The 14,214-nt window shown below is 45.9% G+C and overlaps 1 pseudogene; it reads left to right on the top strand.

The window, feature by feature from the left end:
• Positions 1-4,388: 4,388 nt before the first annotated feature.
• Positions 4,389-8,790, top strand: LOC125537416 (BTB/POZ and MATH domain-containing protein 2-like; annotated as a pseudogene).
• The last annotated feature ends 5,424 nt before the right edge of the window (positions 8,791-14,214 follow it).

Below are 14,214 nucleotides of genomic sequence, written 5' to 3'. Positions count from 1 at the left end.
CATCCTGGGTTAGAATAGTTAGTTTAGTTAACATGTAACCACCTGGGATGAAGTAGTCTTATGCTTCACTTTTCACTTTCCAGAGAGGTAGAGATCATATCGAGGAGACAAGCTTAGTAGATATGTTGGAAAAGGCAAGTAAGTCTTGGAAGTTTAGTATACACGTATCTTGGTTTCTCGTGTTAGCTTCCGCTAGTGACTGAATACATGGCCACCTGAATTCAGCTTGTCATGTCCTTCAGTTTTCAGAGATGTTTGGAGTCTTTGTAAGATATAAATTGTTTTTCATGTCCTTTAGTTTCTAGAGATATTTTGGTGCATTTTGGAGAAGAATGAGTATATCTCTCATGTACTGGTTGGATGCTCATCCTATGTCTGAATTTATGAACCTTCACTAGTTTTTCTGAATGCTCTATAATCATCTACTTTTCTCTAATTTATATGCTCTCGTTAACTTCTCCTTTTTAAGGTGCCAAGTTGTTTAATTCATATCAATTAGTACCTTTGGGAATATATGTGTCACTTTATTGATACAATTGTAGATGAAGGATGAGTGTAATTTGGCAGGCACTTACGACATGTATACAGCTAAAATCATAATATATGCAGATTAAAGCAGTTCTTAATTTGCTAGATCATATTGCTTGTCTCGAAGTTATTTTCATGATTGGTTTACTATTTTAATGTGAATATGGTCTGAATATGTTTAGTAGTAAGAGTCAAATGCGAAATTTGAGGTTGACACATGAGTCCTTGCACGTTCGAACAAAATATTCTAAAGCAAGCATGTTTATTAATTACTTCCTCCGTAAAGAAATATAAGAGCATTTAGATCGTTAAAATAGTGATCTAAACACTCTTATATTTCTTTACAGAGCGAGTACAAACTGTAATCCTTTGTTCAACGAGTTTTTTTGGTTTTAGCAAGAACATATACTGCATCACACTGTCAAAGGATGTTTTTCTTTTTCTGCCTAAGGATGTGAGCCATGATTCGCTACTATCAAATTATTGCTAATGTAAAATTACAGTGTACATCCATTATTTTACTTTCAGTATGATTATCATGTTCAGAAAAAAAAAACAGGCCTACCTTTCCTGAATTGAAGAATAGCTAATGTGAACAGTCCTCCTGTCTGATATGATGTTGATTTGCAGCGGCCTTACTGCTGCACAAAGGTTTTTACAGTGTCCTTCTTGTTCAAACCTGTATGAGATTCCTTGGGACCTGCTGATCTTGTTTGCTGGTGTCATTGGCTTTCTTTGCTACTTGAAGATATATCATGTCCAGACCAAACACATCTTCACTTCTCATCCATTCCTTTACAGTGCGTGGCAAATCGGCCATCTTATTTCTTATCCTTGTGGCATCTAATTCGAAACTTCTTCGTGGACGACAGTAGCCGGCCGAACTCCGCACGACGGAGTATTGAAGGGCGCTGTTCACTTTTGCTCAACACAGGGACGGTTTGATCTACTGCATCATGCGACAATCATCCAGAATCTGTCGTGTGTCACTAGTTGTGAGCGCCCATTTGCGAAAACGGCCAAGATATGATGCCGTATGACTAGATGATGTGGCATTCTAGGGCACAACCTTCTTGAGCTGTTGGTGCATACAAAATATGGCCATATGGATGAATACGTGTGGCTAATGCAGGCCACTGAACCAATGCTGCCTCTGCATATTGACTGTACATGCTAGACCATGAAATGGCACTGCATCACGCTGTTAAGTATGCGAGGGGAGTCGTGTGATGGGGAAGAACATTGAGTGAAATGGGAATCCAGAGCTCTGTGGCAATCTTATGCTTACCGTGTACAAGAGTTTGTAGTTTCCTTTTGAGGTGGTATAGATTGCATTTCCTTCTTTTTGTTGTATGCTTTTATGGCACTGTTACAAGAATTTATTTGGCCGGTTGGCAAATTTAGAAATATTATAACCGCACATCTTTCCAACCATCTCAAGCCATTAGCACTCGCAACCATCGGATCTTCTCTTTGGGGCAATTTGGGTCATCAGATTTTCCTCAATCCCACGTTGGCGCTTCGTTCACTATCATCGAGCACTACCTATGCTGGGCCGCTGCTCTGGTGGCAATTTTGGACGCCTTGTGTTAAATTGGGGCTGATGGGCTTATAAAATCCCGTCCATGTGAAAGCCTGACAAGTCGTGACTCGCGTGGTGCTCCTTTTAATTACTCAAAAAAACACGGCCCTCCTTTGGCCCGCACGAACGCAGCCCTCCCGTGGCGGCCGCCGCCGCTGCTCCGGAGTGACTTCCATGGCGACCGCGCTGGGGTCCGACTGAGACGGTGCGCCTCGCTTGGCAACGGTACGAGCAGTAACACATGCATCCGGCTGCGGGTTGAAGAGCGGTCTTCTTGGTTGGCATATCCAGCGAGAGGATGACCGGGTCCATACGGAGGTGAGGCAACGCAAGCAAGCCGTCGCGGGCCATGCGGTCACACCTCACACGGCCTTCCCCATCACGAGCGAAACCATACGATCACCTTGTTCGAGCCATCCAGACCGGACGCTGATGCATGTAGAGGCGAAGCGACAGATGACTGTTCGGTGAAGCTACAAAAAGGGTTTCCCCCCAACAACACCAAGCATCCAACAAATCGGTTTAAAGTACAAGCAAGTCTCAAATCATCGCTGGGGGCACAACAAGACAAGCCCCAAACAAGTCGATGAAGCTTAGGAGAGAAACTGATTCGTTGGAGTTGAAGTAGTGAAGTAGGCAATCAATTGTCAGTTTCAAAGAGCATTCATCGCGGCTGAGGGGCGCACTCGCCGGTGAAGGTCTGCATTTACTTTTCCCGGCCGCATCTGCTTCAGTATATCCGCCACTTTGTCTCCTGTGTCTCTCCCCGATGATACTTGTCAAAGTTGCCCTCTAACTACATTTTTCTCCTTCCCTGTTACGATCCCTCTTTCACCCAACCATTACATTTTGTTAATATCTTCTCAATCCCAATTTTGTACAGGCGGTTCTCATCCCAGTTATGGTCAATTTGGGGGCAAATCTTGGAGGCTCATTCTGAAATTTAAATTGGAGAATTCTTTCACTCAATCTTCAATGTGTGATGGCCAGGTAAGTACTTCACGTGGACAGCCATACCTCACCTTTTCATGATTTACCATTCCTGTAGACGTATGATTGCTTTGATTACGTTTATGTATCATTATCGCTGAATGCCATGGTATTGTTTGTTGATACAAGCGACAGGTTACATCCGTAGCGGAATACCCGTTGAAGGCGGGGCTCTTTTGAGATGTGTCAGGGGCGACGGTGATGGGCTGTCAAAAAGGTAGAGGAGGTAGGATGGGCAGTGCAAGGACTAGAGGAAGTCGGTTCCCTCTGCATTCTCTTGGCGTGCGTGGGGTTATACGGGAAGGAAGCGCCTCTTCTCTGCTGCGTTCAGATCACGGTGTAGGCACCGAGTAGCTAATGGAGTAAGCTAATGAGGAAGCGCCCCCCCTCCCCCCCCCCCCCCCCGCGTCGCCCCCGCTCGGGCGATTCGGGCGGGATCTAAAACCCTAGCCGCCGGGGGTCCCCATCCGTCCTCTCCTCCCTCCGCCGCCGCCGAAGGACGCCGCCGGCTATAGCCCGGGGCTGATGGCAGTGGCGGGGGTCTTCCCTCTTACCTACGCCGTGCGGGCGATGCGGAGCCCCGCGGCGTGGGTGGCTCAGCCGATCTGGCCTGGCGGCGTGGCAGGCCTGCCTTCCAGCGGCGGCCTCGGCCAAGGGCGGCGATGGTGGGGTGCGGTAGCCGGCCCTGCCTCGGGTTGCGTGGCGGCGTTCGGCGGTGGCGACCGGGTCTGCGGCGACACATCATCTGACCTCGGATCGACGGTGGCGGCATGGAGGGCTTGGTGGTTGGGTCGGCACCATGCGGGTTGTGCCCTCCGGACAGATCTGATCTGGCCGGTGCGGCCTGCTCCATGTGCGGCGGCTCAGATCGGTGGCGACCCGTGCACACAATATGTGATGGAGGTTCTTCGAGCGGATCTGGGTGAAAACCTTGTGCTCGGCTTGATGCCAAGACCGGCGTTGGTGGCACCCTGAGGTGTCATTACCTTCTTGAAGGCATCGCCGTGGAGAAGCTCTAGACCTCTATCCGCTACCTCCGGGGGAAACCCTAGATCAGTTGATCGGATGACGGCGGCGCGTTGGTGTCGTTTCCTCCTTGGGGCGTCATTCTTGGAGGTGTACACGGGATCGAGGGACCAGTGGGCGCCTTTTTTGGTGGAGCGGTACTTCATCCTTCACATTGATGACGGCGGATCTCGGCGGCGTGGTGCAGTGGAGACTCGGCGCCCGATGCGCGGTGATGGACTCGCGCAGGTGGAGGTAGTTGTTTGGCGTCAAGGTGGCGTTGATGGCGGAGTGGCCTGACAAGGTAGAAGCCTCAATATCTGCTCTGAAGACGGACCTGTGGAAGATGGCGGCGACGATACATGTGAGTGCGTCAGACCAGTTTATGCCCCAGACCTGGTATGTGGCTCGGCTGGGGCTTCTGGCTTTTGATGATAGGCTTAGGTGAGTAGACCGGGTATGTGGCCCAGGTAGCACCCCTTCATCATATGGATAGGAGTAGTGGCATATATTGCCAAGATGGCGGATTCAGGCATATTGTTGTAATACTTTGTAAGGTCCTCGAAAATAATCAATAAAGTGGTCGTATGCATCTCCCAGATACAGAGGCCGAGGGTCATCCTCCTTTTCTAAAAATAAAATAAAATGGAGTAACTAATTTTTTTCTACTGAATCAAGGGCTAATTAAATTAGATTGGACCCCCGATTTGTTAGTTATTTGTATGAGTTGGTCCATTGCATGCGTAATCAATATAATTTTTTAACTGCCAAGAGATTTGATGGAATCTGATAAGCTTTTATAATGCATGAATTATGCGATGCCTGTGATCATACAGTCACTTGACTGAGGAATATAATCATTTGTTGTTGCTTAATGCATAGAACCCAGCGCCAAGGTGGTACTGCTAAATCAAAAGGTACACATTTTCTTTTATCGTCTATGGGTTCTCAGCTGTCAATATTTTGTTCCTTGTCTTCCTCTTTTTTTATGCAAATAGTGTTGTAGATCAGTTACTATGCGACTTTCAATCCTGTTCATTCCAACTGCTAGCTTGGACAGTATTTCAACTCAGGATCCTTAATAAGGTAACATCTGAACCTCTTCTCAGTTAAACCATGCCCTTCTTATATTTATAAACTTCCAATTATGGGTACAGAAATTCAGCCAAGTGAATATGTTTATATGGTATCGTCACAAAAAGATGAAAATGAAGCCTTTGAGTAGCAAGACATATTGCAAGTAGAACACGGGATTGGTGATTCTCACTTGACACGGATTATAAACCTCTGTTCTTACCTTGGTGTGAAAAAATCTAGGGGTAATAAAGAATTTTTGGTGATCCCTGGATGGGAGATGAGGTTCAATATAATTTTAGGTAAAAAATGTTACCATGCATGGTGTTGTTGAAGCAGGTTTCTTCAACTTCAACTTTAGAAGTACATAATCAGAATTGAAGTCTTGGACAGAGTCATAGTTAAACTTTGTTTTATTCAACTTGAATGAGCCTTCATGTCTATCATCATTCAATATAATTTTCAGTAAATTGTGCAGGTTCCTTGAACTTCTACCTTAGAAGTATATTTATAATTGAAATCTTGGAATCAGTCATAGCTAAGTGTGTTTTCGCCAACTCGAATCATTCTCGTTTTAGCATGCTTAGATATTAGTACAAGCTTAATGGGTGTTTACTATTTGCATTATGCATTCAGTTTTACAGTTATGTGAATGGCCACATGAAGTCTCCCCCCCCCCCCCCCCCCCCCAGAAATTCCTGATGTGTAGTTATGTGTGGTATTTGAATAAACAAGTGGTGTGTACTAAATATTTTTGTTACCACGAAGGAGAAAGTTGATCACCTCTTTTGTTGGAAATGTCAGTAATATTTGTTTGTTTCGTGTTTGGTTGTATGGTTTCGATAAAGATCTTTGTTGTGTGATTATCAGTAACCTTACATGTTTATCATTTTTGAAAACAAGAAGCGTTGCATTTTTGAGAAGGAATCTTTTATCTTCCTAATCTGTTTTTATTATTAATCATTATATGGATAAATTATCCAGAATTAATTCCATTTTCTTGCATATGTATATTTACAAACATTCTATTATTCCATCAAATAAATGGACGGGCGTAACAGTGCGCTCATCATAGAAATCTTGGACAAATAATCGATCCTACGAAACTATGAAAAAACATTATATATGACCTTAGTTTTCAGTTCTTATTCTATTTGGTGTATCTTTGTTTTAGAAACCAGTAAGACATCAATAGAGATGGAAGCATGTCACTTAAATTGCAAAATAATGTGAGAAAATGCATTATAATAAATAAATGGATACATATTTATTTTTCTTTCTATCCTTAACTACTAAACTATTGAGACAAAACGGGTGCAGCAACGCGCGGCAACAATGGTCTAGTTGACTGGTATTTTGGTTCTACTCGTACTTGTTTCATGGACCATGGTTCAGTTCCAACTTGCAAGCCTCGGTCCTTTTCAAGTCTACAGGCGGCGGAGCCCCCCCCCCCCCCCCCCCCCCCACACACACACACACACACACATAAAAGATTGGCACATGCAGGCTTAAATAATTTGAAAAGGAGCTTAGGTTATGAAGTTTTGTGTGTTTGGCTCCCCCCCCCCAAAGGACCTTGGTCAAGCTCCGCCACTGCAATTGCAACAGGAACGTTGAAACTTTTACCACAGAGACAAAGTGAAGGGTGAAACCACAGCGATGCTTTTAATTTGTTGCTTCAACAATCGAAACTCGTAATAATATTTCCAGAATAATTCATGCCGGTAAATACTTGAAAAAGACTAGGCAGCCTTTTCTCTACCGTGTGCCTGGGATGCACGCACGTTTATCAACTTCTAGCCGATGGGTATTGGGATGCCGACTCGTGAGAAGACGAAACCACCACGTTATTAGACCTATCAGAGCTAGCTAAGGTGGAATCTTTGGATGTTCAAGCTCGGACAAAAAGGAAACTGAAGCCGTCTGATGATGCAAATGATAATTATAAGATACATGCACTAAACTATAAACAGCTATTAAATACAACGTGATGAAGTGTGAGGGGGGGGGGGGGCAAAGCCCCCCTGTCCACCTCATAATAGTGTTGACGTTATATTCTACAGATCACATTTTTTGAACATTATTTAGATATGGCAAGAAGAAATAATAAAATGCTTACACATAACTTGTTCGTGCCACTCCTTGTCCACCTTGGACCTCGTCGCAGGCACATTGGTGGTGTTGCTACACGTGTAGCCTGGCACACCGATGCTAAGTCAATCGGCATCTTGGAGGTCGCTATGCTCGTCGAGGGTGAAATTGTTGATGTACATCTTGAACTGCGAGGTGGCCGTCCTGATGTTGCCCTGCTTTGCGTCTCAGTGCCAGTCACGACAGAGATGAACTCGTGGCCGGCCCACACCCAGCTCAGCCGCCACCCCGGGCGATCGATGTAGCGGGCAGCTCCTATTCGACACATAAGTCGCTGCAAAGCGGCCGCACAGGTACCTCCCCCCACGCCCTGCTGCATATAAGTTGGCAGGCCTAGGTACATCATGTCCGAAACCGAGTTTTCGTTTTCCTTTTTTTCTCCTTTCTCAGTTTTTTTTTGCTTTTTCATTTCGTTTTAGTTTCTTCTTCACTTCCTTTTTTCTTCTTTGTTTTTTTTCTTTTTCTCGTTTTTGTGAACATTTTTTGTTCACTTAATTCAAGAAATGTTCATGAAATTCAAAATTTGTGAACCGTATTCAAAATTTGTTCACCATAATTTTAAAAATGTTCATCAAATTAAAAAAAATCATCCGCGTTTAAAAAAGTTCATCCGATTTTCAAAAAGTGTCTTGAATTGAGAATTTGTTCATCAAGTTCAAAAAATAAAAAAATCATTTAATTCAAAAATTGTTCATTGTATTCAAAATTTGTTAACCAGTGGGATTGGGACCAGTTATTGTTGGGGTGCTCCAAGTTTTAAGAAGAAGAGTGAGCTGGAGGAGTCGGCTTATCTGCGGGATGACCGTCTTGTAATTGAGTGTGATCTAACTGTCATCAAGGAGCGATTTGTTGTGAACGCCGCGATAACAGCTGAGGTCCAGATGCCATTCTTAGACTTGGCAGAAAATTTCGGAAAATTGCTAGAGGCGGCTGAGGAAGCAGATGTGACATTCGAGGTTGAAGGTGAGATTTTTCCTGCACATAAGATTGTGCTCGCAACGCGGTCTCCAGTCTTCAAGGCAGAGCTGTATGGACCGATGAGAGGCTAGTGTGGACAGAACATAACAGTCGAAGACATGCAGCCTGCTGTTTTTAAGGCATTACTTCACGTTATCTACACAGATCTATTGCCTTCCATGGGCAAACTTGATGACGAAGAGAAAAAGGAAATGGTCAGGCACTTACTAGCGGCTGCAGATCGGTATGCAATAGAAAGGATGAAGATGATGTGTGAAGACATTCTTTGCAAAACTCTTGATGTTCAGACTGTGGCAACCACGTCTGCTCTAGCTGATCAGCATCACTGTAGCAGGCTAAAAGATGCTTGTGCTGAATTTATCATGTCTTCAAATAGATTGGATGATGTGTTGGCAAGGCAAGGGTATGTGCACCTCAAGAAATCATGCCCTGCTGCCTCAGTAAATATCTTGGAGAGAGTTATGAAGCTTCTCAAATTTTAGTGTGTCCATCCTGGGTTATAATAGATGGCTTAGTTAACATGTAGCCACCTGAGACGAAGTAGTGTATGCTTCACTTTCCACTTTCTATCTAGAGATTTTTTTTTCGAAAAGGGGGGTTCCCCGGCCTCTACGGCCATCTTATTAACCAAAAAACAAAAAGTGCCAACAAGGTTCCAACGTCTCCAACTTAAAAAAAGAAAAGACAGCTCACACAGAGCCTAAAAGGCTAGAGACACAAACTAGCCAAGAGAAGACGCCATAACCGGCTGGCTAAAAATAGATAGGTAAACTAATTGCATATCCTATTACATGACCGCCATCCAAACCGGTTGAAGATATCCCGAGCTACCATCTTCCAATGGATAGATCCAGTAACCAAATGCTCCCTGGCCTCCATCGGAGTGAGTAGCGACCACGAACGGATCACTGCCGTGGCTCGGAAAATAACCTGCAAAAAATGAATACGTGATGTTCTGTTAAAAACCAAATCATTTCTGCAATTCCAGATAGTCCACAGCAAAGCGCAAACTCCAACCCGAATATGTCTTGCTAAGTCAGACTCAATCCCATTAAGCCATGTCCCAAATAATGCGTTGACAGAATTCGGTGGAGTAATATTAAAAGCAATGTGGACCGTCCGCCAAAGGACTTTGGCCAACGGGCAATCAAGAAAGAGGTGCTTAACGTCTCATCCCGATCACAGAAACTACACCTAGTAGGTCCTGTCCAATTACGCTTTATCAAGTTGTCTTTTGTTAAAATAACTTGTTTATGGACAAACCACATAAACACTTCTATTTTCAAAGGAACTTTGACATCCCAGACATTCTTGGAAGTTGGAATGGAGTTCGAATTAATAACATCAATATACATTGATTTAACTGTAAATACTCCAGACCTAGTCAGCTTCCAGCGTAATTCATTGGGTTGGTCAGAAAATTGAACCTCCATGAGTCTCCTAACTAGATGGAGCCATTCTTCCCAACGATTGCCCGCTAGCGATCGTCTAAGCTGAATATTAAAGGGGATAGATTGAAATACAGTTGCAACGAACACCTCACGTCGTTGAGCAATACGATATAAAGACGGATATTGAATGGCCAAGGGTGAGTCGCCAAGCCAAGTATCCTCCCAGAAACGTGTACTAGCACCGTTTTCAATAACAAACCTCGTCCTATTAAATATTGATTGTTTGACTTTCTATCTAGAGATAATTTGGAGGAGACTATCGTAGCAGATATGTTGGAGAAGGCATGCAAGTCTTAGTAACCTGTGTGCTCGGGGTGGCGCTTGCCTTGTTATGTCACTTGTTGGAACCCCCTGTTTTCGTTTCTGTTGCTGTGTGCGTCTGAGACCTTGTTGGTGTTTGTGACTGCCGTTTCGTAGCTTTATTAATTTAAAGCCCGATGCCGCTGGTATCTTCATTCTAAAAAAAGGTCTTAGTAATACTCATCTTCGATTCTTGTGTCAGCTTCCGCGAGTTATTCAATACATACCCACCTGAACTGGGTTTGTCTTTAGTTTGCAGAGATCATTTGAGTCTTTGGAATATAAATAGTCTTTCATGTCCTGTAGTTTTTAGAGATATTTTGATGTCTTTTGGAGAAGAATGATCATATCTCCTGCATGTATTGATTGGATACTCATCCAATATCTGAATTTATGAGCATTCACTAGTTTTTTCTGAATGTTCTGTGATCATCTACTTTTCTCTAATTTATATGCTCTCTTTGATGTTTCTTTTTTCCAAGGTGCCAAGCTGTTTAATCCCGATCAAATAGTACCTTTGAGAATATATGTGCCACCGTATTGATACATTTGCAGGTGAAGGTTATGTTTAGAATGGTCTCCATACATAGTTGATTGATCCAACAAAGATGGAGTTCGTAAATATCATAGTTATGTGCAATTTACACGCACTTGCAAGATCTGTACAGCTAAAATCATAACAGATACAATGGTTTCTGTTCATGTTTCATAGTGGGTGTAATGGGTCTTATGGCCTAATGGTAAACTTAAACCTGTTCGTTCAATTTGCTTGTCTCAAAGTTACTTCGGGGTATGTTTTTGGCCTCAAAATACTATTTTAAGGTGAGGAGGCGTGCCTGAATATGTTTCGTGGTGCGAGACAAATGGGAAATTTGAATTTGACACATGAATTTCTCCATGAGGGGTAGGTTCCTTGGACCTGCTGATCTTGTTTGTTGGTGGTGCCATTGGTTTTCTTTGCCACTTGAGTCGATCATATGGTCCAAACATCTTCACTTCTCATCCATTCCTTCACAATACGCGGCAAATCGGCAATCTTATCTTTGAACAGCAAGAACTAACAAGCCAAATACCCTGACACGATATGTTATCCTTGTGGCATCTAATTTCCGTCCGTCACCAGTTGTGAGTACCCTTTTGCAGATGACGGCCAAGATATGATGCCTGATGACTAGATGATGTGGCATTCTAGGACGCAACCTTCTCGATACGTCGACGCATAGACAATATGGCCATATGGAAGAATACTTGTGGGAACATCTCTAATGCAGGCCACTGAACCAAAGTTGCTCCTTCATATTGACTGTACATGCTGGATGATGAAATGGCACCCCATCAAGCTGTCAAGTAAAGGCGAGCGGAGTCGTATGATGGGGAAGAACATGGGACAGGATGGGAATTTGGAGATCTTTAGAGATCTTATCCTTACCCATGTAGATTAGCCTCTAGTTTCCTTTCGAGATGTCAGGTTGCATTTTCCTCGGCGACGCCGGCGTGCTGCATGATCTATGCCCACTGTTACGAGAATTTATTGGGCCAGTTGGCAAACTGACCAGTACTTTGGTTCACTTGCAAGCATCGGTCCTTCTCAAGTCTACTAGAGTGCCGTGCCTCCAACAAGAAAGTTGAACCATGTACAACTGCAGAGTCAAAAGTTCAGAGTGAAACCATAGCACTTTGTCCACTGCTTGAAACTGAAAACTGTGTGCTGCCTGCACTCTAGAGTGGGATGTCAAAAGTTCAGAGTGAAACCATAGCACTGTGTTCACTGCTTGAACTACTGAAACTGGAAACTGCGAGCTGTCTTGAGTGGAATTCATACAGGTAAATACATTATAACTACTGAGGCATCATTTTGTCTATCTCTCTGTAGTGACTGGGATGCACGCACGCTTATCAACTTTTCTTCTCGCCGATTGGGTATTGCGTGACACGGTGATCGGGATGCCGACCCGGCCCGTGAGAAGGCAAAACCAGCACGCTGATTAGGCCTACCAGAGGTGGCTAGGTGGAATCTTTGGACGTTCAAGATACAACAAAGAAATCGAGGCCGCCTGGCAGGGTTAGGTGGTCTGCTGACTTTGGGCGGCACCCTTCCAATCGGTAATCTGATAGCTGAAAGCGGAAAAGCAGATAGGCTATCAGAGGCAGAGAGTGATTTGGAGCTGCTCGAGTTCAGTGAATCCTTGTGCTCTTCCCGATCGATCCTTCATTCCTCAATCAGGTGGGCCACGATGATTGTGGCCACCTTTGCCTCTTTTTTCTGAACGGATGGCCACCTTTCCTGGAGCAAGGGAAAAACATTTGGGTGGCAGTAGTAGTAGAATTGATTAAAACAAGCTATAGGAAAAATCCAAAGTACACGTGAGACATGGTGCAATAATTGGAAGGAAAAAAAAGTTGCACAAGAGTATTGGTATATGTATTAGTATTATCCATCCGGGAGCTACAGGGTACGTACACAGGTCGATCGGGTGGGCCATTTGCTGCTGCCCATGCCATGCATACGACATGCACAACTCAACAGTTGGGGCGAGCACTCCTGTGAACAACCAACCATCAGTCTGAACTGCACTGCGGTGGATGCATGCATGCATCCGGTCACGTCAACAGTGGGCTCCTTGGTTGATCACCTTGTCGAGGTTCAAACATTGCTGCGTGGAAAAACGGCTCCAGCGCTCTGCGTCTCGTCAACTTCTTGACTGAGCCGGCATAGGGCACACGAAAACGACCGTTCTCCCGTCGTTCCACAGCCTTTTTGAGTACGCACGTACGGCTTTGCTTCTGGGTCACATCCCAGTTGACCGACTTGCGTCCGGTCAGCACGCAGCGGCTAGCGTGGTTCGATCGATCCATAGACCTGGTCGCCGCAATAAGTTCATTCGGTTGCCTGGTCCCGATGCCATATTCGCGAGTAGCTGCGCCTGTTCCTGTTCATGCCCGGTACGTATACGTTACCTTGTGTATACTTGCGTGTTATGAGTTGGCTTCGTCAAGAGCTTCCTCGCGGCTGCTGTCTAGTATTCCCTCCGTCCCATAAAGTAGTAAGCACGATAGTTATATGTAAACCACCTGAATTTAGAATTTGGGTTAGTTGATTTCGCGTGAAGGATGAAACGAACGATGGGAAGGAAGGAGCTCGCCGGAAGAGACAGACGAAGCTCGTCAGAGAAGCCCTATGGGTAGTATATCTTAGGGATGGTGCAGATTCGCCGGAAAAAAAACTGGCCATGACCGCGGGCGACAATAGCACCGCGGTGGACGGCAGTTCAAGGGAGGGCAAGACGGCGAGGATGGCGTGGGAGCATCGCTGGCTGCGGGCGGTGGTGACTAGCGGTCCGGTCAGTGGTCCATGGGGGCAGTTGGAGAAGAGAAGATCGAACATGGTGAGGAAGAAGAGAAATTGGTGATCCAACCATTTTTCTCCCCTTCTCTCCCACCGGGTCGCCCCTGCGCGGCGACCAAGGGGGAACCCTCGCGCCACCAAGCCCTCGCCTCCCTCTCTTGCCCGCCGCCGCCGGGCAAAGCTCGGTTGGCGGTGGTGGCGGCGGGACCTCTCCTCCCCGCTGCGGTCGGATCTGGGGCGGGTGGCGGCGGGGCGCGCCGGCGAGGACTCAAGGGGCGACGTGCTCGTGACTCCCCCTGGTGGTCGCGTGGGGGGGGGGAGGCGTTCGCGGCGCTCCTAGGGTGTCCGGTGGTCGATCTGTTTCAGATCTCCCCGCCGGTGCCTCGGGCGGCGCGGGGATCTCGGGGCCTCGATCGGTGGCGTGCGGTGCGGTTTGCCTGGCGGGCGGCACCCACGGGTGCAGATGGGGGGCCTTCCACGGCTGCGTGGGCGACGTGGAGGCAGCGGCGCTACGGCGGTTCCTCGATGGCCGACCGGAGTTCCATGGGAGGCGTTATCTCCGACTCGATCGACTCCAGTTCGTACTGGCTACGGTAACGACTACGGTCGGTGCCAATACTGTCTGGACGGATCTGGTGGGTGGGCCTGGATCCGAGGGAAACTCCAGGCCGACATGGTGGCTGCACCAAAGTCAACGCTCTCGACGCCGATTCCCTTCTTGGAGGCTTAGGTGTGGATCGTACGCCCCTCACCTCTGCCATGAGCGCAGGCGAAAGCCTTTGTCCCTCTGTTTGGGTGATGATGGCACT

Source organism: Triticum urartu, chromosome 2A, assembly GCF_056163025.1.
Source record: "Triticum urartu cultivar PI428250 chromosome 2A, HENAU_Tu73, whole genome shotgun sequence".
Taxonomy (NCBI): Eukaryota; Viridiplantae; Streptophyta; class Magnoliopsida; order Poales; family Poaceae; genus Triticum; species Triticum urartu.
Note: the sequence above shows the minus strand (reverse complement) of the source record. Positions and strands in the feature narration are given on the sequence as shown.